General features: G+C 41.9%; 1 protein-coding gene and 1 long non-coding RNA gene across 6 annotated transcripts in view; one reads left to right on the forward strand and one right to left on the reverse strand.

Moving 5' to 3' along the window:
* Positions 1–22,278, reverse strand: LOC122453016. Of its 4 annotated transcripts, none has more exons than XR_006272914.1 (4): positions 22,168–22,278; positions 20,217–20,321; positions 14,685–14,755; positions 1–229 (listed from the first exon to the last, which is right to left on the reverse strand). It is a non-coding gene; the product is annotated as an uncharacterized LOC122453016 (long non-coding RNA). The 4 variants fall into 4 exon arrangements; XR_006272912.1 differs by lacking the exon at positions 1–229 and adding an exon at positions 10,687–12,171; XR_006272915.1 differs by lacking the exon at positions 14,685–14,755.
* SCRG1 (stimulator of chondrogenesis 1) overlaps positions 21,896–24,577 on the forward strand; it is an 11,544-nt gene continuing 8,862 nt past the window's right edge. The window contains exon 1 of one of the 2 annotated variants that reach the window (XM_043486815.1): positions 21,896–22,414. The gene's annotated coding sequence lies outside the window, so the exon portion shown is untranslated. Of the gene's footprint in view, positions 22,415–24,353; positions 24,489–24,577 lie in introns of those variants that run through there. The other variant, XM_043486816.1, reaches the window with a different exon arrangement.

The following is a 24,577-nucleotide window of genomic DNA, read 5'->3' on the forward strand; positions in this document are numbered from 1 at the left end:
TACTTAGCAAAGTAACTGGTTTATATGAAGGGATCAGTGAAAGTTAATATCCTTTTGTCGTCTTCTTCCAGAAGTTGCATCATCACTCTGGCCCAATTCCTCTGGAGGGTTGCGTGGCTGTTGGGTGGGAGGTGGGGTGGAATTCCCTGGCAGTCCAGTGGTTAAGACTGTGTTTCCTTTGCAGGGGGTGTGGGTTCAATCCCTGGTTAGGGAGTTAAGATCCCACATGCTGCAAAACCAAATAAACAAATAAGCCAAATGTACCTTTTAAAAAAGTGTTTAAAAAAAAAAAAGAGGTTATGGGGGCAAGGAGTGGATGTGTGGGAAAACTGAGAAGCCTGGGACTTAAATCTTGATCCAGTTCTTTCTCTAAATCCTGGATAAGTTACTGATCTATAAAGTGAGGCATCCATCTAAATCATCTCTAAGGTTCTTTCCTGGTGCTAAAGATTCTCAGTTTGGGATAAAACATTAACAGGGTTTTTTTCTTTTTTCTCTAGAGCCGCTGCTGCCTAGTTCTAACACCAGGTGGCGCTAGACAACAACTTAATGGAAAAAGATGAGGGCTTTTCTGTGGAGATTGGAGAGTCTAGAATTATTTTCTTATAGATTTGTTATAAAGCAGAGCTGTTGCATCTGATAGCTTTTCAGAAAGCACCACTTTGAGGAAAAACCACCCCCAAACATCAAATGCTCCCTCTAGACCTAGGACCTCATGATTTGGGAAAGGACTCTGGGAAGTTGGGAACCGCCACAGTTTCTAGGGATTTTGGAATAGGAGAGGTACTTTTTTTTTTTTTTTTGAGCAAAAGCATGAGATGATTGGAGCTGTGCTATAAGATGATACAGATAGCAGCCATGTGATGGGAACAGAGGAATCTGGCATGGGGGAGAATTATTCAGGAGACTCATATGACAGCATGGAATCCATGTTCACGGACCTGAGACAAAAGAGTGGGAGTGAGCACTGCAATGGGTGAGATGGTGCAGCAACAGACTCTAAAACTTGGCAACTATTTACATCAAGAGGCTTCAAGTAGGATAAATCAATGAAAGATGGCTACCAGATAAGCAGGAAGATGTTGGGCCACTGACAGAAAGCACATGACTTTGGGAGACAGAATGACTGTTATTCCTGCACTTCAGATGCACACCCAGAAGAAGGAAACATGATGGCTCCTGCCTCTTAGGTTCCAAGAAACCCCTGGTGCACGAGTGTGGGTCCTAAAGGGGCCAGACTTGCCAGCTGTGTAAAGCGTTGAAATGCTCCAATATGACAACTAGCCTTTTCTCAAGAAATGTTTCCTTATACATGATTTTAATGGTGGTACTTCATAATCCTTGGAGTAGGAAATGGCAACTCACTCTAGTATTCTTGTTTGGAAAATTCCATGGACAGAGGAGCTTGGCAGGTTACAGTCCATGAGGCTGCAAAGAGTTGGACATGACTAGCACGCACATGCACACACACACACACAATTTAAAATCCAGAGGCATTTCTCTGTTGATAATGGGGAAAGGGCTATATTGGATATCTCTGTATCTTTCAGTCAATTTTGCTGTGAACCTAAACTGCTCCAAAAAAAAGGAAATTTTTTTTTTTTTTTTTTTTTAATTTTGGCCAATTCTGGGAAGATGATGAAGTAGGAAGTTCTGAGAATCTGTGTCCCACCCTGGATAACAATTGAGCTGGCAGAATCTGTCTGATGTAACTACTGTGGAACTCTGGACAGTTTATTGAAGGCTTGCAATGTCCAGGAGAAGATGTGGACAGTTAATTTTGGCCAGTTTCAGCTCTCAGGACCACAGCAGCCTCGCACCCTCACCCCCATGGCAGGCAGCTATGCACGGTTCCTGGAGCAGCTTGTCCACAACTTGCAGGAGCCTGGGTGGGCAAAATGGACACCAGTGGTCTGTGCTCTGATCACTGGTCGCAGCTCGTGACCACATAGGTCCAGACAAAAACGCAGTGTCACTGTTATAGCACCTCTCCCCACTAATGCAAGTCCCTCTTCATCTGGCTTAAGTGACAGCCGGGAGATTTAAAGGGAACAGCGTCCTTTTCTTTTTTAAAACAGAGCTTGTCAGTGAGGTGCTAACAAGCAGACCAACACACACATGCTAGAGGTCCCAGAAAGAGAAGAGAGAAAAGGGCAGAGAGGATATTTGAAGAAATAATGGCTGAAAACATGCCGAACTTGATGAAAAACATGAATATAAATATCCAACAAGTTCAACAATGTTCAAGGACGGTGAGCTGAAAGCTCCCCAAAAAGAGAACATCCAGGAAGCAGCAATATAGCAGCAAATAATCACACACAAGGGATCCTTAATAGGACTATCAGTAGATTTTTCATTAGAAACTTTGGAGACCATAAGGCAGTGGGCTGATATAGTCAAAATGCTATAAGAAAAAAAAACCCGTCAACCAAGAATTCTATATCTAGCAAAACTGCTCTTGGAAAGTAAGAGAGAAATTAAGATATTAAGATAAAAGTGAGGGAGTTTGTTACTAGTGGACCTGTTGTGCAAGAAATGCTCAAGAGAGTCCTGCGAGGTGAAATGAAAGGATACTTGAAGCCATGAGAGAAACTCAAATCTCTATGGAAAAATCACAAGTGTTAGTCACTCAGTCCTGTCTGACTCTTTGTGACCCCACTGTCTGTAGCCCACCAGGATCCTCTGTCCATGGAATTCTCCAGGATTGCCATTTCCTTCTCCAGGGGATTTTCCCGATCCAGGGATGAAACCTGGGTCTCCTGCATTGCAGGCAGACTCTTTACTGACTGAGCCACCAGGGAAGCCCATCAGATGGAAAAATCAAGAAGCCCATCAGACAGAAAAACATCTTTTTCTCTTCCTCGAGAGCTCTGGACCCCTTTGTCCTCCTTGAGGGCCCTGGACCTCCTTCTCCTTGAGGGCCCTAGATTCCTTATCAACCTACCTAAGAATTAACTCTTATACAAGATGGAAAAATCAAGATCTCAATAAAGGTAAACACTTGATAATTACGAAAGCTAGTATTGTTGTAACAATGGTTTGCAACTGAACTTTTTGTTTGTACATGGCTTGCTGCTGCTGCTGCTGAGTCACTTCAGTTGTGTCCAACTCTGTGCGACCCCATAGATGGCAGCCCACCAGGCTCCCCCGTCCCTGGGATTCTCCAGGCAAGAACACTGGAGTGGGTTGCCATTTCCTTCTCCAATGCATGAAAGTGAAAAGTGAAAGTGAAGTTGCTCAGTTGTGTCTGACTCTCAGCGACCCCATGAGGCTAAGGCGCCTCCATCCATGGGATTTTCCAGACAAGAGTACTGGAGTGGGGTGCCATTGCCTTCTCCTTTGTACATGGCTTGACAGTATTGCATTTAAAAAATATAATATTTTACATTTTGGGGCATATGATGTAGACAGAGGTAATTTTATGATAACAACTGAAAGGGATGGGGGTGGAGCTGTAAAGGAGTTTGGGTCTGTTATTGAAGTTAGGCTGGCATAAACTCAAACTATACTGTTATAACTTTAGGATGTTAAAGGAAGTCCTTGTGGTAATCACAAAGAAAATAGCTACAGAAGATACACAAAAGGAAATGAGAAAGGAATTTAATATTTCACCACAAAAAATCAACTGAACACAGGGCCTTCCCTGGTGGTCCAGGGGTTAAGACTGCACTATTCCTTTGCAAGGGGACCTAAGATGCTGCAAGCCACACAACAGGCTGAAATAATAATAACTTTTAAAAATTAAATTAAAAATCAACTGAATAACACCATAAGAAACCAGGAAGTAATGCAGGAGATGAATGATTTAAAAAAAAAAAAAAGCTACAAGACATTTAGGAAACAAATAGCAAAATCACAGAAGCAAATCCTTACCAGTAATTATTTTAATTGTAAATAAACTCTTGTGTGGATCACAAGAAACTGTGGAAAATTCTGAAAGAGATGGGAAGACCAGACCACCTGACCTGCCTCTTGAGAAACCTGTATGCAGGTCAGGAAGCAACAGTTAGAACTGGACATGGAACCACAGACTGGTTCCAAAAGTACATCAAGGCTATATATTATCACCCTGTTTATTTAACTTATATGCAGAGTACATCATTAGATATGCTGGGCTGGATGAAGCACAAGCTGGAATCAAGATTGCCGGGAGAAATATCATAACCTCAGAGATGCAGATGACACCACCCTTATGGCAGAAAGTGAAGAGGAACTAAAAAGGCTCTTGATGCAAGTGAAGTTCAGTTCAGTTCTGTTGCTCAGTCATGTCCGACTCTTTGCAACCCCATGAACCACAGCACGCCAGGCCTCCCTGTCCATCACCAACTCCCGGAGTCCACCCAAACCCATGTCCATCGAGTCAGTGATGCCATCCAACCATCTCATCCTCTGTCGTCCCCTTCTCCTCCCGCCCCCAATCCCTCCCAGCATCAGGGTCTTTTCAAATGAGTCAGCTCTTCGCATGAGGTGGCCAAAGTACTAGATTTTCAGCTTCAGCATCAGTCCTTCCAATGAACACCCAGGACTGATCTCCTTTAGGATGGACTGGTTGGATCTCCTTGCAGTCCAAGGGACTCTCAAGAGTCTTCTCCAACACCACAGTTCAAAAGCATCAACTCTTCAGCGCTCAGCTTTCTTTGTAGTCCAACTCTCACATCCATACATGACCACTGGAAAAACCATTGCCTTGACTAGATGCACCTTTGTTGGCAAAGTAATGTCTCTGCTTTTGGATATGCTGTCTAGGTTGGTCATAACTTTCCTTCCAAGCAGTAAGCGTATTTTAATTTCATGGCTGCAATCACCATCTGCAGTGATTTTGGAGCCCAAAAAATAAAGTCAGCTACTGTTTCCACTGTTCCCCCATCTATTTGCCATGAAGTGATGGGAATGGATGCAATGACCTTAGTTTTCTGAATGTTGAGCTTTAAGCCAACTCTTTTACTCTCCTCTTTCACTTTCATCAAGAGGCTCTTTAGTTCTTCGCTTTCTGCCATAAGGGTGGTGTTATCTGCATATCTGAGGTTATTGATATTTCTCCCAGAAATCTTGATTCCAGCTTATGCTTCATCCAGCCCAGGGTTTCTCACGATGTACTCTGCATATAAGTTAAATAAGCAGGGTGACAATATACAGCCTTTTCCTATTTGGAACCAGTCTGTGGTCCATGTCCAGTTCTAACTGTTGCTTCCTGACCTGCATACAGGTTTCTCAAGAGGCAGGTCAGGTGGCCTGGTCTTCCCATCTCTTTCAGAATTTTCCACAGTTTATTGTGATCCACACAGTCAAAGGCTTTGGCATAGTCAATAAAACAGAAATAGATGTTTTTCTGGAACTCTCTTGCTTTTTCGATGATCCAGCGGATGTTGGCAATTTGATCTCTGGTTCCTCTGCCTTTTCTAAAACCAGCTTGAGCATCTGGAAGTTCACGGTTCACGTATTGCTGAAGCCTGGCTTGGAGAATTTTGAGCATTACTTTACTAGCGTGTGAGATGAGTGCAATTGTGTGATAGTTTGAGCATTCTTTGGCATTGCCTTTCTTTGGGATTGGAATGAAAACTGACCTTTTCCAGTCTTGTGGCCACTGCTCAGTTTTCCCAATTTGCTGGCATATTGAGTGCAGCACTTTCACAGCATCATCTTTCAGGATTTGAAATAGCGCAACTGGAATTCCATCACCTCCACTAGCTTTGTTCATAGTGATGCTTCCTAAGGCCCACTTGACTTCACATTACAGGATGTCTGGCTCTAGATGAGAGATCACACCATTGTGATTGTCTGGGTCATGAAGATCTTTTTTGTACAGTTCTTCTGTGTATTTTTGCCACCTCTTCTTAATATCTTCGGCTTCTGTTAAGTCCATACCATTTCTGTCCTTTATTGAGCCCGCCCATCTTTGCATGAAATGTTCCCTTGGTATCTCTAATTTTCTTGAAGAGATCTCTAGTCTTTCCCATTCTATTGTTTTCTTCTATTTCTTTCCATTGATTGCTGAGGAAGGCTTTCTTATCTCTCCTTGCTATTCTTTGGAACTCTGCATTCAAATGGGCATATCTTTTCTCCTTTGCTTTTTGCTTCCTTTCTTTTCACAGCTATTTGTAAGGCCTCCTCAGACAGCCATTTTACTTTTTTTAATTTCTTTTTCTTGGGGATGGTCTTGATTCCTGTCTCCTGTACAATGTCACGAACCTCCGTCCATAGTTCATCAGGCACTCTGTCTATCAGATCTAGTCCCTTAAATCTATTTCTCACTTCCACTGCATAGTCATAAGAGATTTGATTTAGGTCATACCTGAATGGTCTAGTGGTTTTCTCCACTTTCTTCAATTTCAGTCTGAATTTGGCAATAAGGAGTTCATGATCCGAGCCACAGTCAGCTCCCAGTCTTGTTTTTGCTGACTGTATAGAGCTTCTCCATCTTTGGCTGCAAAGAATATAATCAATCTGGTTTCGGTGTCGACCATCTGGTGATGTCCATGTGTAGAGTCTTCTCTTGTGTTGTTGGAAGAGGGTGTTTCCTATGACCAGTGCGTTCTCTTGGCAGAACTCTATTAGCCTTTGCCCTGCTTCATTCTGTACTCCACAGCCAAATTTGCCTGTTACTCCAGGTGTTTCTTGATTTCTTACTTTTGCATTCCAGTCCCCTATAATGAAAAGGAAATTTTCAAAATATAATGAAAGCGAAAGAAGCAAGTGAAAAAGTTGGCTTAAAGCTCAACATTCAGAAAACTAAGATCATGGCATTCGGTCCCATCACTTCATGGCAAATAGATGGGGAAACTGTAGAAACAGTGGTTGACTTTTATTTTCCTGGGCTCCAAAATCACTGCAGATGGTGACTGCAGCCATGAAATTAAAAGACACTTGCTCCTTGGAAGGAAAGTTATGACCAACCTAGACAGCATATCCAAAAGCAGAGACATTACTTTGCCAACAAAGGTGCATCTAGTCAAGGCTATGGTTTTTCCAGTGGTCATGTATGGATGTGAGAGTTGGGCTATAAAGAAAGCTGAGCACTGAAGAATTGATGCTTTTGAACTGTGGTGTTGGAGAAGACTCTTGAGAGTCCCTTGGACTGAAAGGAGATTCAACTAGTCCATCCTAAAGGAGATCAGTCCTGGGTGTTCATTGGAAGGACTGATGTTGAAGCTGAAACTCCAATACTTTGGCCACCTTATGCGAAGAACCGACTCATTGGAAAAGACCCTGATGCTGGGAAAGATTGAAGTCAGGAGGAGAAGGGGACGACAGAGGATGAGATGGTTGGATGGCATCACTGACTCAATGAACATCAGTTTGAGTAAACTCCGGGAGTTGGTGATGGACAGGGAGGCCTGGCATGCTGCAGTCCATGGGGTCGCAAAGTGTCAAACATGACTGAGCAACTGAACTGAACTGAAATAAAATCTTCAGTCTAAAGACAGAGACTGGCAGAATTGATAAAAATACATGATATGACTACATCTACAAGAGACCCATTTTAGATCCAAAGACATAAATAAAATGAAAGTAAAAGGATGGAAAAAGTTATTCCATGCAAACAGCCACCAAAAGAGAACATGAGTAGATGTATGAGGTACTAGGAGTAGTCAAATTCTTAGAGACAAAAGTAGACTGGTGGTTCCCAGGGGCTGGGAGAGAAGGGAAGGGGGAATTATTGTTTAGTATAAATACAGCTTTAGTTTTATACGATGAAAAATGTTACAGAGAAGGATGGTGGTGATGGATGCAAAATGTTATGAATGCATTTAAATACCACCAGGAGAGAGTGAAGGACAGTGCTGCAGTCCATGGAGTCACAAAGTCAGACATGACTGAGCAACTGAACAACCACTGCATCCACACCTCACTTCTCCTGTGTAAAACTGAGCAGAAGAGAGCATGTTTTTTCAGCTTTGAAGGTGCTCTACTGCCTGGATAAAGTTACTACATCTCTCTGCATCTTAATTCCACTCTTAACATAGGGGGAAATAATATCAGTCTCACAGTTTAGCCATGAGAAGTAAAGATAGGGGGGTTAAATGTAGGTTCTTGTTCCCTTTAAATACAAGGCTGTTAGGATGCCCTTGTATGAATTTATCAGACAAGCTCAGCATCAGCAGAGATAAATATAAGGCCATAGCTTTCTGTGGGCACTTTTTGCAAGAACCGTTGAGCTCTCATGATATGAGATATTCAAAAATCAAATCTATTAAGCTGGCCTATAGCTTGATACTAGGGATGTTCACTGGATCACAATAAATAAAGAGGAAGAAGGAGTTACACAATGCATCTCTGTTCTAATTACTCAATCACTACCCAACTGAAACCTTGCTTCATAAGAGATTAGCCACAGCTTCTGGGAGCAATAAACATCTTGCATTGCAAACCCCATTTTGCCATCTCACAGACCCTCCATAAATCTCAGTTGTAAGTGAAGGCATCTCTTATTTTATCTATGTAGCAACTATTTCAAGATCATTTTTACAACAGTCATCATTATTAGTCCTCTTGCCAACTCTCCCAGTCAGGGAAAGAAGACATTAATATGCAGGGTTGATATTTCTATTTTGCATTTAGGGTCTCCCTGGTGGCTCAGTGGTAAAAAGTCTGTCTGCCAATGCAGGAGATACACGTTCAGTCCCTAGGTGGGGAAGATCTCCTGGAGAAGGAAACGAAAACCCAGTCCAGTATACTTGCCTGGAGAATTTCTATGGACAGAGGAGCCTGGCAGGCTACAGTCCGTGAAGTCCCAAAGAGTTGGACATGACTTAGCCACTAAACAAATGAATAACAACCTCTGCAGAGAGTATTAGATAACCAGCAACGAATTCCCATTCCATGTCTCCCCTTTTCTAAACAAACTCAGATTATCTGTCTACCATACCTCCAGCCACATTAACCCCAGACAGGGTTTCTTCCAATGGAGCACAACACAATTCTGCTCTGTTCACATTCAATCATTTTTCTGAGTCTGTGCCTGGCTCATCCTAACCGTTCCCCATCTTCTCAGCGTGTCATTACAGGCTCTCAGAGAGAGTGGACTGTAGGGTCTCTCCCCTTATGTCCTGATTCTTATTACTTCCACAGATGGAGTGATTTTCCAGGTCCGGGAGCACTTTCGTAAGTGTGTGACAAGTTCCCGCAGCCTTCCTGGAGCAGGACGATGCCTCTCACTGTCTGGCTCAGCACCAGTTATTCTGTTCATCTGTGGCATGCCCTTGTGATGTGTTGTGTTTATTTTGCCTGCACGCATTCCTGCCTTCCTAGAGGAAGAGGTGAATAAACCACCCGGCCTTTCCCCGCAAGAAAGTAATTTTTTCACCTTAGGTGGGCCATCTGTTTCTCTGAACACAGCTCTGCTTTGACTTGACGTGAATACATCTTGTCCCAGGCGTTTTGCCAGCTGTACCAAAAAAAAAAAAAAGCTGTAGGCTCCAGGAAATGGAGCAACTAAAAGTGGTTTCCCTGTGATGTCAGGTCACTTTTTCTTTCTGAAATGCAACTTATGGAATTAACCTAAAGGAAATTGTGCATCACTCTCCACAGGGGTGGTTTGCAGAGCGGCAGGAGGCCCTGATAACAACCAACCATGAATTTCCTAAGACTTAGTCTCACTGAGGTATGTCACTAGATCCAGCACTGTGCCTACAAATGGAGAGGAAAATGGGTGCTTGCATTGGACCCCAGAGGACCCCTAAGCTGAAGGTTCTCCCCAACACCAGATGCAGACCCAGTCCACACATGGAGCTTCAGTATTCATTTCTCAGTCTCGCTCAAATGGCTGCTCCTTTCCATTTTTTTGTATTTAACTTTTTACTTTATATTGGCGTATAGCCAATTAATGATGTTGTGATAGCTTCAGGTGGACAGCAAAGGGACTCATCAAATGGCTGATTCTGGTGCCCAGGTGTGTTAAGAAAATTTTCCTTCAACCATTTGGGATTAAAGATCTCTTCTTAAGCGCCCAAGCTATTGGGGAAAAAAATATTACCCAGGGCAGAAAGAGTGTCAAAATATTCAGGCTGCACAGCAAAAGAAACACTCAAGAAAATGAAATGACATCCTACATAATCATAATGGGAAAAAAATATTTACAAATCTTAAGTCTAGTAGGGGATTGATAGCTAAAATATATAAAGAATTTATTCTAAAATCCTATAGGAAATCAACCCTGAATATTCACTGGAAGGACTGATGCTGAAGCTGAAGCTCCAATACTTTGGCCACCTGATTCAAAGGGATGACTCACTGGAAAAGACCCCAATGCTGGGAAAGACTGAGGGCAGGAGAAAGGCAACAGAGGATGAGATGGCTGGATGGCATCACCGACTCAATGGACATGAGTTTGTGCAAACTCCAGGAGACAGTGAAGGACAGGGAAGCCTGGCGTGCTGCAGTCCATGGGATCACAAAGAGCCAGACATGACTTAGTGACTGAACAACAATAAAGAATTCATATAACTCAGTAGCCAAAAAAACTCAAACAAATAATCCAATTTAAAAACAGGCCAATTCTACTTTTGGTTTATTTAAAATGGAACTACCATATGATCCAGCAGTTTTACTTCTGGGAATATAACTGAAGGAAATGAGAACACTACATTGAAGAGATATCTGCATCTCCATGTTCATAGCAGCACTGTTCACAACAGCCAGAACATGGAAACAACTGAAGTGGTCACTGATAAATAAATGGATAAAGAAGCTGTGGTCTACACACACACACACACACATACACACACACAATGGAATATTCAGCCATAAGAAAGAAGGAAATTCTGCCATTTGCAAGACGTGGATGGAACTTGAGGGCATCGTGCTAAGCGAAATGAGTCATACACAGAGAGACAAATACTGTATGACCTCACTCACACGGGGAACCTTGAAAAGAAAAACTGCATTGAAAAAGAGATCAGATGTGTGGTTACCAAAGGCAAGGGGTGAGGAGAAGACTCGGGACCCTGAGCTACTCAGAAGGGACAAGACCATGGCTAATATTCAACCTCTATACACTGGCATGGTGTTCCTCCAGGTTAACACACAGAACTATGGCCCTGAAGGTTGATTAAGAGCTGAGGTTAGACCACGAATCACTAGATGACCATCTAAGGTCACCCAGCAGGTGGCAATGGACTTGGGACGCTGGTCCATGAGCCAAGCAGCTCAAGGTTGGTAGCTGCATGGACACAGACCCCGTGGGCGCTCAGGAGGGGCCCAGGTGGGCAGGTGGCCAGCGGGGGACAGCACTGCAGGTGGGGATGGAAGCAAAGGGGCTCCAGGTACAGGCTCCATGAGCAGCACCAGCATGCAAAACACGAGGGTCAGCTGATGCAGAACACAAGGGACAGCTGCCCAGTCACCCTCCCACTACCATGAGCTCCTGGCCCCAGGGGTAATGACCACTGACTTCACATGGAAGACATCAGAAGAGCTCGTTTCCGCCCCAGAACTGTAGTTTAGAGAAGGGTAGCGCTCAGCTTCCTGAGAGTTTATCAACCACAAGCCCAACCAGTATTTTTTTTTTAAAGATTTTTTTGATGTGGACCATTTTAAAAGTCTTTACTGAATTTGTTACAATATTGTTTCTGTTTTAAGTTTTGGTTTTTTTGGCCAAGAGACATGTGGGCTCTTAGCTTCCTGACCAGTGGTCGAAACTGCACCCTCTGCTTTGAAAAGCGAAGTTTTAACCACTGGACCACCAGGGAAGTCCCCACCCAGAAATTTCTAAACATCAATAAGAGACTTAGAAATAATTAGAATGATTTGGTGATGATTTTATCTTATATCACAGAGTAAGTGGCTTCAGGATGAGTTTAGTTTAGAGAATACACAGGGAAAATTTAATGTTTTTACTTCTATAATGATTTACTAAAATACATGTGTTTATAAAATGTATTTTGCCATATAAGTGGTTAAATACTCTGCACATCAACATTAGACTGGGCAGCGGTAAGCTGGGGGATAGCGACTCAGCTGGTGGAGCCTGTAAAGGCTTCACTGAACCCCTGTTCCCCACCATCCCAGGATGACCAGACTTGGGCAGATATTGGCTTCATTTGATTGACAAGTGAAATGTCATTTTCCATCTGTGGCTGAGGACTGGGCCCACCACACCCAATCAGGAGTTCCCAGCCGCTGCTGCTCTCCTGAACCTTCCAAAGGGTCTGACCTGCTGTGCAATCACAGACTCTGCAAAAGAAATGCCAGGTTAGGTTGCTAGTGACTTTGCCAGGACAGAGGGCCAGGAGTTCTGTTTAACACACAGCTCGTGAGCATCTAAATCGGGCCAGGCAGAGTCTGGGCACTAAGGATGCACAACAACAGAAGGGACAAAACACCCTACACCCAGGGTCAGTGAGGAATTGTAGGTGGTCGTTATTCAAAGGCCGAGGATGGACAGACTGAGCCCAGGAGAAGCCTCTGACTTCAAGTCAGCACCCTCTGCTCTGCCCTCCTCAGGCTGGAGCATGAGAACACGGTGATGAATTCCACAGAACGGCGGACTGATCTACCCTGAGATGGGTCAGCATCGTAAGGGCAGGCTCCAGGAAAGAACTCCTGCTGTACACTGACCGCTCCTTTGTCACAATTTAGTGTCTAAAATTCTGCCATTCGAAAAGCATTTTCCAACAGGTGTTCCTTAGAATCTCATCCCTCAAGATTCTTAGTTAAAAATATTTTTTCAGCTGTTAAACAAATTTGGCAAACACTTGAGCTCTTGGTGAGTCACAATGAACTGGCATACTAATCTGTAGGACCTTGTTAGTTTTGGATTCAAAATTTGGGCATCTCTATTTTTCTAATTATTTGTTTAAGCCTCCATCCCTCCACATTGTAGGTAATTCAGTGTCTCTCTCTTAGGGACTCTCCATTCCCCAAATTGTTCACAACCTGGGAATTTACTTAGTCCAAAGGCAGCAGTCTTGTTTCAAAGTTCCAGAGAGAAAAAACTCTGATCTGCCCATTAGAAGTTCTGATTTTACAAAACAACGGGGAATTGGCACAAACAGACATATGGGTCAATGGAACAGAATACAGAGCCCAGAAATAAACCCATGCAACTATGTCCACTTAATCTTTGACAAAGGAGGCAAGAACACACCATAGAGAAAAGACAGCCTCTTCAGCAAGCTCTTCTGGGAGAGCACCTGATCAATGCAGTTAGGACACACTCCCACACCCTACACAGAAATAAACTCAACATGGCTTAAAGACTTAAAAGACAGGACACCATAAAATTCCTAGAAGAGAACACAGGCAAAACATTCTCTGACATAAACCATACCAATGTTTTCTTAGGACAGTCTCCCAAGGCAATAGAAATAAAAACAAAAATAAGCAAATGGGACCTAATCAAACTTACAAGTTTTTGCATGGCAAAGGAAACCATAAACAAAACAAAGAGAGAGCCTACGGACTGTAGAAAATATTTACAAACAATGTGACCAACAAGGAATTAATTTCCAAAATACACAAACAGGTCATAAAACTCAATATTAAAAAATACAAACAACCCAATCAAAAAAAATGGGCAGAAGACCTAATATAGACCCTTCTCCAAAGAAGATACATAGAGTGCCAATAGGCACATGGAAAGATGCTCAGCAACGCTAACTAGTAAAGAAATGCAAATTGAAACTACAGTGAGGTATTACCTCACACTGGTCATGTATCCCTATGCCCGATTCATGCTGATATATGGCAGAAATGAATACAATATTGTAAAGCAATTATCCTTCAATTAAAAATAAATAAATTTAAAAAGAAGTCTACAAATAGGGCTTTGCTGGTGGCTCAGTAGTAAAGAATCAGCCTGCAGTTCAGGAGACACAGATTCAATCCCTGACCTGGAAAGATCCCACATGCCTCAGAGCAACTAAGCCTGTGTGCCACGGCTATTGTTCAATAAAATACATTTAAAAAAAAAAAAGAAAGAAAACAAACTTATGGTTTCCAAGTGGGGGCATAAATTAGGGATGTGGAAGTAACAGATACAAACTACCATATATAAAATAAACAACAAGGTCCTACTGCACAGCATAGGGAACTATATTTAATATCTTGTAATAAACCATGATGGAAAAGGATACAAAACACACAGATACACACATATCTGCATCACTTTGCTGTATCACTTTGCTCACACAGCCTTGTAAATCAACTATACTTCAATTTTTAAACTAGTTCTGATTCTAATCCTTTCTACGTGGTGTCACTGTTGAGAACTGGTTCTGTCGGGCTGAAAGGCTGTCCTTTCTGCTTCAGAACTCCAGGCAGGCAGCAGAGTGCCCCTGAGGACACAGGATCCCAAGTCAACACTATTGGATTTGCACTCACACAGCCAGCCTCTGTTCCACAAACACGGCTACTTTGCCAAGGTGCCCGGGCGTAACTGGGTTTCTAACCACAGCTGCACACTGTATCTAGAACACACTATCCCCCACAAACCTCTAGGCTCTGGTCTGGAGCCCAAGCCCCTGACCAAGACTCCCTCTTTTTTCTTGGGGGAACTTTTACGTTTTCTTGCTAGCAGTGCCAGGGCCATCTCAGTTCTCAAGAAGCTGAATCTCAGAAGGGAAGAGGAGAGGGCCTTGATCCCTCTCCTGGAAGACTCTTGGTAAGTTCAATTTAGCACATGGTGGGGGATACTGAGAACAATCTTTGTAAATCTTCCTTCATTAGAAACATGAATATCAACTCACTTGTATTGGCATCATCGACAGTATTCAGGGAATAACCCAAGGAGATCCAGAGGGCCAATGTCTTGCTGCTCCTCCAGTCAAAAACAAATTAAAACAAACAAATATATATTTTTGTGAAAGAGAGATAGAAGAAGATATTTTCCCCTGCTAAAATTTTACATATTAAAGGGAAAGGGTCTCTCTATAGAAGCCCGTTGGATGGATCATAAGGTGTGTTCTGCTTCAGAATCAAGTTCCCAAGAATTCTCTCCTGAATTTCTTCCACTGAATTAAAACCCTAAGCACCTCTTCCCACCCCCCATCCCCCACCCTACCATGAGCTTCCTAGAAGCTAGTCCTCACCTCTTAGTGAGTCAAATTCCTAGTGGAGAAATCTCCAAAACTTTTAGGTCAGGGGGAAAAATTCCAGCATTTGCCAATATGGTTTGGACTCATTAATTTTCTGACCCTAAAAAGGTTGTCATTTCTATGCAGAGGAGAAATAAATGGAACTTGTATGATGGCCTTAAATCCCTCATTCTGATACTTGAACACCATTTTCTGAAATATTTTACATCGAGTAACTTAAGACACAAACTAAAACATAGCATACACTGCTAGAGCTCTCTTGATGTGGGATATTTTATACTTCAGCGCTGCTGGTCCAATCAGCACAAGTCACTTGGATTCTGTGGGAAAATTCAGTAAAGGTTGGTCACAATGTGGGGACAATTTTTGCTAATTCATTCCCAAAGGAACTCTCTTTGGAATACCAGTAATAAAGGCAAAGACTGACTTGCCATTGATAGAACACTGTGTTACAGAAAGGCTTTTGGGTAGAATTGTTATCATGTTTTAGATTAATTTTAGTGAATGTATAACTGGCTTCCCTCGTGGCTCAGACAGTAAAAAATCTGCCTGCAAGGCAGGAGACCTGAATTCGATCCCTGGGTCAGGAAGACCCCCTGAAAAAGGAAATGGCAACCCACTCCAGTATTCTTGCTTGGAGAACTCCACAGACAGAGGAGCCTGGCCGGCTATAGTCCATGGAGTCGCAAAGAGTCGGTCATAACTGAGTGATTAACACACACAGTGAACATATTTGCCTTCCACTCTAATGCATGCCCATACCCTATGAAATAGTAAGTGATGTAACTTTTTTTTTTTAACGCATAGCTTATAGATCTTAGTTCCCTGAGCAGGGATCAAACCTGGGTCCCAGAAATGAAAGCACTGCGTCCTAATCACTGGACCCCCAGGAAATTCCCAGTAAGTAATGTTTTAAAAGGATTATAATATATGTAAAACATACCATGTACTGAGAGATGAAACATCCAGGAAAAATATTTCCAAAGCTTATTATTTCTTGGCATTTCCTGTGTCCTACTTGATAAGTACATTCACAAAGGGAGCTGCTTTTAGTTATCTAAGACCCTATTGTATTTATTACTTCAACTTGCAAATGGTTTTATTTGGATTTCCAAATGTGTAAATTTCAACATGTTTTATTAGTGAGGTTACAGCAATAAAGGAACAATTTTGAGGCTCATTTAACACCTATAAATTTCTCTGTTTGCAATGTAAAAGAAATGGCCTCAGCAGACCACATGCCTGCTCATATTTCAAAGAATATGAAATCTAAATACATCTAAATTGCTCTATATTGAGAGCTCTCTTCTTCCATAAAACACTAATGGGCTCATTGTTTATACTTTTATGAAAATGATACCTGACTCTGAACAGATTTATTATATGAAAATTATTTTTTCAAATAGCTATATTTGAGAAGCCATATAAAAGTTAGTTGATTATAAATCAACAATTACAATCAACCTGAAAAATGTTAAAAAGACATTGATCAAAATATTTGAAAATGTATGTGTATACAAAGCCTGCACACAAATGTTTATAGCACTTTTATCTATAAATGCAAAACTGTAAGTGACAAAGATATTCTTCAACAGGTGAAAAGATGAACAAACTGTGGTATATCAGTATCACAGAAAATTATTTGGTGATAAAGAGAAATAAGCTAAGAAAGCTTAAGAGTACATGAATGACTCAAATACAGATTGCTAAGTGAAAGAAGCCAGTCTATACAAATTACATACTCTAGGGTTCCAATTGTATGACAGTGAGGAAAACATAAAACTATAGAAATAGTGAAAAGATCAGTAATTGTCAGGGTTCCAGGAATAATAGGTGAAATCCAGGAGAAACAGTGACAGACTTTAATTTCTTGGGCTCCAAAATCACTGCAGATGGTAACTGGAGCCATGAAATTAAAAGATGCTAGATCCTTGGAAGAAAAGCTATGACAAACCTAGACAGCATATTAAAAAGCAGAGACATTACTTTGCCGACAAAGGTCCATCTAGTCAAAGCTATGGTTTTTCAGCAGTCATGTATGGATGTGAGAGTTGGACCATAAAGTAGGCTGAGCACTAAAGAATTGATGCTTTTGAACTGTGGTGTTGGAGAAGACTCATGAGAGTCCCTTGGACTGCAAGGAGATCAAACTAGTCAATCCTAAAAGAAATCAATCCTGACTATTCATTCGGAGGGACTGATGCTGAAGCTGAAACTCCAATACTTTGGCCACCTGATGCGAAGAGCCGACTCATTGGAAAAGACCCTGATGCTGGGGAAGATTGAAGGCAAGAGAAGAAGGGGATGACAGAGGATGAGATGGTTGGATGGCATCATCTACTCAATGGACATGAGTTTGAGCAAGCTCAGGGAGATGGTGAAGGATAGGGAAGTCAGGCGTGCTGCAGTTCATAGGGTCACAAACAGTTGGATACGATTGAGTGACTGAACAACAAGGAGATATTTTAGGGCAATGAGTCTATTCTGTATTATAATGTAATAGGGGATAGTGAATACTACGTGTTTGTCAAAACCCACTGACCTTTACAGTATGAAGACTGATCCTTAATGCATGCAAGTTTAAAAAGTATATTTAAGAGGTTGGGGTATCGCAGGATGGAAAGCAGAATGTGACAGAACAAGCTAATTATATGACAAATGTACAAAGCAACCTTTCTAGAGGGTGGGATGAAGAGAAAGGTGCTGACCTGAGCAACTTTGGAAATAACCTATAAAACTGAGGGCAAAAGGCACTGCATGTAAACAATGTGCCCTAGCGGGTTGCCATTTCCAACTGCATTGTAATTTTAGACTCACTCTTATTCCACTCCTCCTCCTATCAAGGCAACAAACAGGCTAACAGCACAATTTTGTCTTCTTTCCAGCCTCAGCTCCACTGCTTACCTGCTGGGTAAACTTGGTCTCACTGCTTGACCTTTTGGAGCCCCAGTTCCCCATCTGAAAAAGTACCTCAGGAAGGAATTTTGCCTGGGTGAAATAAGCCAAGATGTCTAAGTGTTTGGCAAACTTGGCAATGTCATTTTTATCACTAAAAATGCTGATACAGGTATTGTCCTCATTACCAACTGACCAGAGGCTTGTAGAGGCTTCAGCACTCACTTGGAGTCGACAGAGAACACCCGTTGGCAACTTAACCTTTTCTTATTCTCGGTTTGATAAGTAGGTTGTGTCCAACAAACCACACAATTATTGTTGGGATCTGGGCTATGATTCCATTTACTGTCAGACCAAGGCCTCTTTTAGACTGCCAGGAAACCAAAGGGCTCATTTTCAAGTTTCCTTCTTTCTTTGGCCTCTTTCCTGCCCGGGTTTATTTTCATGTGAACATGATCATTCATTCTAAATATTCCATGGGCTCCTAAAACTGGCCAGTTCTCCTCGATTCACTTCTCTCCTGAGGTCCATTTTTCTGACTTTATTTCTATGATATTTAAAGATCAGTTTTTGTCACAAGATAAAGACTGCAGTGTCTGAGAAATGTAATTGATTATTTGCCAGCAGGTTTAGCTCCATGTATCAGGATTGACTGACCTCTTAAAATTTGTACATAATCACCAAACAATTCAAAGAAATTTCTCGGTTCTGCTTTCTTCTCACTCTTTAGGAGTCAGGTTGTTGGCCCTAGATTGCATCTGGTATTTAAAGGGACAAGCTTTACACTAGAAGATCAATATATCTAAAATAAAAACATGTGTTTGGGGATAATTTTTATTGCTGGGGGTGGAGGGGGTCAAGCTAACAAAAGCTTGTTCTTGGCATTCGATGTCTGAGCTGAAGATTATATAGAGGTAAATATCAGTAGCAGATTTCTGTTGAAATGAGTTATCTGTTCTTTTAAATCTCTAAATAGCCACCAAAGAAAAGAAAGGTTAAACCTTAATCTGTCTACTAGGCTATTTATTGTTCATAGGTGTCAATGATGCCTATAAAAAAATATTGTCTTATCATGTCAAAGTGCATTTAAGCAATGGGTGTTCTTTGATCTGAGGGCTTCCCAGGTGGCTCAGTGGTAAAGAATCCACCTGACAACACAGGAGACATGCAGAAGATGCGAGTTCAATCCCTGGGTTGGAAAGATTCCCTGGAGGAAGAAATAGCAACCCACTCCAGTATTATTGCCTGGAGAATCTTGTGGGCAGAGTAGTTCATGGGACTGCAAACAGTTGAACATAACTGAGTAACTGAGCATGCACGTGCCTTGAGCTATACTTAAAAACATAAAATACTTTAAATGGTGATTGCTGTTATACCGAACTATTTCACTATTAAAGTGTTCATTGCTTAGGCTTTTCTGACTCTTTGAGACCCCACGGACTGTAACCCACCAGGTTTCTCTGTCCATAGGATTTCCCAAGCAAGAATACTGGAGTGGGAATCCATTCCCTACTCCAGGGGATTGAACCTGGGTCTCCTGTACTGCAAGCAGATTCTTTACTGTCTGAGACACCAGGGATTATTTTGAAACAACCTGAACAGTAAGTTAGTGTATTCAAAAACTAAAAATAAAGATCAGATCCAAAAGGCTGCTCACCACCTCTACAGGTCAGGGAGCATTGCTGTGTACACCCAGGCAAAGGAGATTGTGTATTTGCTCTTCTGACGAAAAATTTCTGAGCAGGAAGATTCTCCCCTGAGCCCCACTACAGTCACAGCTGCCTGTCTGGGGTCCTAGCAGTTCCCAAGTGCATCCTAATTCCAACAGGAGGGCCTTTGGGAAGCAGGTCCCTTCCTGCAGCTACAGTGGCATAAGCTTGACATCACAGGCCACAGCCCCTCGGTGATTAATTCTGCTGTCTCCTCTGGGCCTCGTGGAGGCTCCTCAGTGGGTCAATTTTCCTGTTTCTCTGCAGTAGCAGAAAGCTAAATCTGGGTACTAGAGGTTATCTTGTTCAATCCACTTACAAAAGCCATTCTCAGCACAAACGTTCCAGGTTCAGAGGAAACTTTAAACAGTTTTCATCAAAAAGAATACTCTTATACGGAGCTCAAAAGTAATTAAGTTAATAAAACAGGTTAATTGTTTCTTTTTAACAGATGGAAGATTTTGAGGGACCATTTCAAAGGCGATTTTGTCTGTAGCTCATTATTATGTCAACAAATATACTGTGAATTAGTTTTCAATTAGCTTCATTATTGTGAAAATCCTTCTGTCAAGATACTCACCTAAAACAGGTCCTCCTTCTCTCCTGGGAGGGGACCTATGAAGGTTGAAACTTGAGGCTGCTTCTCTCTACACCTCACCCTCAGCCACTCCAGAAGGATTTAAGCCTGGAGGAAACAGGAGAAAGGGGCTGGTTAGGGAACAGCAGCATATCCTAAATCTGGGCGCAGGCATAAGCTCCCAGGTGGGAATCAGGGGAACAGTTTACGTATGTTCCCATTTTTTCCCCACAAGTTTAAGATGTCCAATGTCTGCAATTACTTATACCTAAAACATCTGCCGAGACTTTCCCTGATTGGGAGCATTTTGCTGTTACTGTTACTTGTTTTTTAGGAAATACTAATCAGCCTGCTTTTCAAATTTAATATTGATTACTTCTAACAAATGCTTAAGTTCTGTATCATGAACTGGCACTGTCATTACTTTGGGGGATTTTTCTATTTGGTGGCTTCCCTGGTGGCTCAGACAGCATAGAATCTGCCTTCAATGCGGGAGACCTAGGTTTGATCTCTGGGTTGGGAAGATCCCCTGGAGGAAGAAATGGCAACCCACTCCAGTATTCTTGCCTGGAAAAGCCCATGGATGGAGGAGCATGGCAGGCTACAGACGATGGGGTACCAAAGAGGCTGACACGACTGAGCGGCTTCACTTTCTTTCTGGTGGATCAGATGGTAGAGAATCTGACTGCAATGTGGGAGACCCAGGTTCAATCCCTGGGTCAGGAAGATCCCCTGGAGAAGTGAATGGCTACCCACTCCAGTATTCTTGCCTGGAGAATTCCATGAACTTAGAAAAGCCTGGCAGGCTGCAGTCCATGGAGTAGCAAAGAGTTGAACACAACTGAGTGACTAACACTTTCTATTTGTAATAAACTTTGATTGGACATAAAAGTGATAACATATATATATATATATATATATATATATATATATATACATACATATGCATGCAGGCATGCTAAGTCACTTCAGTCATGTCCAACTCTGTGCGACTCCATAGACATGGCAGCCCACCAGGCTCCCCTGTCCCTGGGATACTCCAGGCAAGAATACTGGAGTGGGTTGCCATTTCCTTCTCTGATATATATATATATGTGTATATATATACATATATATGTATATATATGTATATATATAAAACATACACACCCAGACATACACACTGGGTTGGCTGAAAAGTTCATTTGGGTTTTCGATACAACCAGGAATGCTTTCCCCCCTGTTCTTCATCCAGATAATCCTGCTCTATAATAATCTTTCTATCTCCTGGAACTCTGCTCAAAATTGAATTAAAACAACAATGACTAAAGGATAGTTAACAGATGCTACAATTCCACTTCACTCCAAACAGAATGAAATTCCTTTCATGCCTTTATTTTGAGGCACAGAATAGATTTCATTTTCAGTCATTTTATGTTTTGTTTTCCAGTGATGGATAACATTTGGGTGAGGACCTGGTAAGCCGGGATGGTTGTTGTTCAGTCACTAAGTCGTGTCCAGCTCTGCAACCCATATGAAAATAAGACATCTAGATGGTGAGGAAAACTTGGCAAAAACACACAAAGAAACTGTGAAAGGGAAAAGATCCTCAGCCAACCGCCTTCCTAAATCACAGTGGCCATTCCTCCTGCTCCTCTCCCCCCCACCCCCTCTGCTTTCTCTGCCCTTCTCTCTCTCTCTCTCTCTCTCTCTCTCTCACACACACACACACACACACACACACGCACACACACACACGCCCTAAGGTAAAAATCACTCTGTGCTCTCTGCCTGCCTGTCTCTCTCTCTCTCTCTCTCTCTCACACACACACACATGCCCTAAGGTAAAAATCACTCTGTGCTCTCTGTAAGTGCCTCAGGTTCTACACTTCATTGCTCTGACAGTCCGCCTCCCTGAGGTGCCTGTGCAGACCTGCTATTTCCTTCTGTCAAGAAGCTGTTAGTTCACTCCCACCTGGTTTGGAAGAGTCTAGGGGGCCGTTCTCCGTCTCGCAGCCCCGTCTCTCCCCACCGCCTTCTAGCCCGTCTTGGCTGCAGTGGCCTGGCAGGCGGGCTGGCGAGGGATGAAGCAGACAAAGGTCCACTTGTAACCTCCTTCCAGCACCTCCTCTTTTCTCCTTTTGCCCAAACTCACCCAGTGAGTTGGAGCATTTAAGGAGATTCCTCTGCCAAGAAGACCAAAGGAAAGAAGAAGAAAAAGGGTATGTACTTTTTTCCTTAAAAATCATTTTAGGTAGTTGATTCTACTGCAAACTACTGCTATAGAATAGGGCAGAAGTGTTTTTGTGTCTGAGTCAGAAGAGAAAGGGAGATGGAGAAAGCCTCAGAGGAGGTGATGTGTGCACTTTGAGAAAAATGATACTTCCCAGGTTAGAGGGAAAGAATCAGATGAAAAGAGAAGAGAAAATGTACATTTCTTAACAGGAAAGGCATTTAATTGGGGGCTTAAAAGGAGGCAGCTCCCTTACTGCTGGTCCTTATTAAAGCCCCCCATCTACTCTGAATCTGGCCCCACAATTTCACTGCTCAGGACTATGTGAGACTGATGGAAGTATATGAGCTCCTTTTCGAGGCACTAGCTGTATTCCTATATTCCTACTTTACATGAAGTATATAAACGGTGAGAAAGCAATTTTTTTTTTTTTTTTTGCTTTTGAAAATCCTGATTCCTATAAAGAAACTGGTATAAATATGTGAGACAAAGAGGGAATTCATGGAATTTATCCTGGGCACCCTCAGGATGGAATACAACAGTGTCTGTACTGCTACAATACAGGGAACCCTTTTCCCCTTTGGGACTTATGAAAATTCCTCTTTAAAGGTCCTTCACTTAGTTACACAAGCTGTGAAAAGCTCTCCCAAATGCTGCAGTGATGATGATTTCAGGGAAATAATGAGAATGATGCAAGCCGGCATATTCATAGCATCCTCTGAGATGCTCCAAGGCAGATCACCTTCAGGACGGATGTGGACTTTGTTTTTCCACTGATGAGGGTCTCTTGGAGCTGATTGTGTCTGTTTTAAAGATGCTTGGAAGGCTTATTCACCTTGTAATACCACTTCTGTTCCTTTAACCTACACTTTGAGAAGTTTCAATTCAGTGCTCAGTCATTCCAATATAAATCTCTTCTGGTACAGTTAATAAGAAAGAGAGGGAATTGTAAATAAAAAAAAAAAATCACTGATTTTCATCGGCCAGGAAAGATGAATGGAAAACATCATGGACTGGATGGCAGTTTTCTTCTCTTCCAACTGTAATTTTGATATTTTAAATGTCAAGCTCTGGGTTGGAATTTTCATTTGCTTTTGCAGCCTTCACTTCTTTCTGGCCGTGTTACAAAAGGAATCATAAAAAGGGCTGCCCTTTCTGTCTAATTCATCAATTCTGCTTCATCCCATTCTCTTAATGCCAGTTTCTAGAACGGACATCAGCTGTCTGCAGCAGCATTGCTCCCTGAAGGTCTGAACGCTTTCACGACATAACCCTGCAAGTTTTGGCCATTAAATGAGATAATTTTTCTTTTTCAGTTTCCCCTTAAGTTCAACCATTCAGAAGCTTGCTGGTGCCAAATACCCTTACACAACCAACATTTGCAATCCCCTCCCTATATGATGGTGGCAGTGATTTATTGTTTAACCGGAAACATCTTGCCTACAGCCCTATATCGTCTGCATTGATCCTTTGAAAATAAGGCCACTATTGAGGGAGTTTGAGGGAGAACAGATGCATGTACATGTACGGCTGAGTCCTTCACTGTTCACCTGAAACTCTCACCGCATTGTTAATTGGCTACACCCCAATACAAAATAAAATGCTCAAAAAAATAAATTTATCCAGGGTTATGATTAATCAGACATTTATCAGGTGATCTATATTTTTTGAGGTTTTTCATCTGAACTGTATTTGTTAATATCAATTATTAAACACATAAAATGAGATACAATATAACTTTATTGTAAAAAATAATGCCACTATCCTATTGGGATAGGAATGACATCTTACAACATTAGGAACAATGTTAATTACATAAAATTGAATAAAAAAAAAAAACCAATCTGTAACTCTCTAAAGATCTCTTGTTATTTCCTCAGATGTTCAGTTTTTAGCTTTATTTGCTGTTGTAATTTGCATGTATTCCAGGAGGAATTTAAAGGGCACGTCTTTCAACAGAATGAGGGGGAAAAAGAGAGCGATTTGCTTCAAATTGGTCAAAATAATTTCACTCTTGTTGGCACTTGAAAGTATATGGTCTTGATGGATTGCTAAGGATGAAGGTCAGTGTCTTTTAATGAAAAAACCAACCAGTGTATCATGGGAACATACTGGGTCAGACATTTCCCCACTTGCAGAATAATAGTTAAAG

The sequence above is a fragment of the Cervus canadensis genome, chromosome 14, assembly GCF_019320065.1.
Source record: "Cervus canadensis isolate Bull #8, Minnesota chromosome 14, ASM1932006v1, whole genome shotgun sequence".
Taxonomy (NCBI): domain Eukaryota; kingdom Metazoa; phylum Chordata; class Mammalia; order Artiodactyla; family Cervidae; genus Cervus; species Cervus canadensis.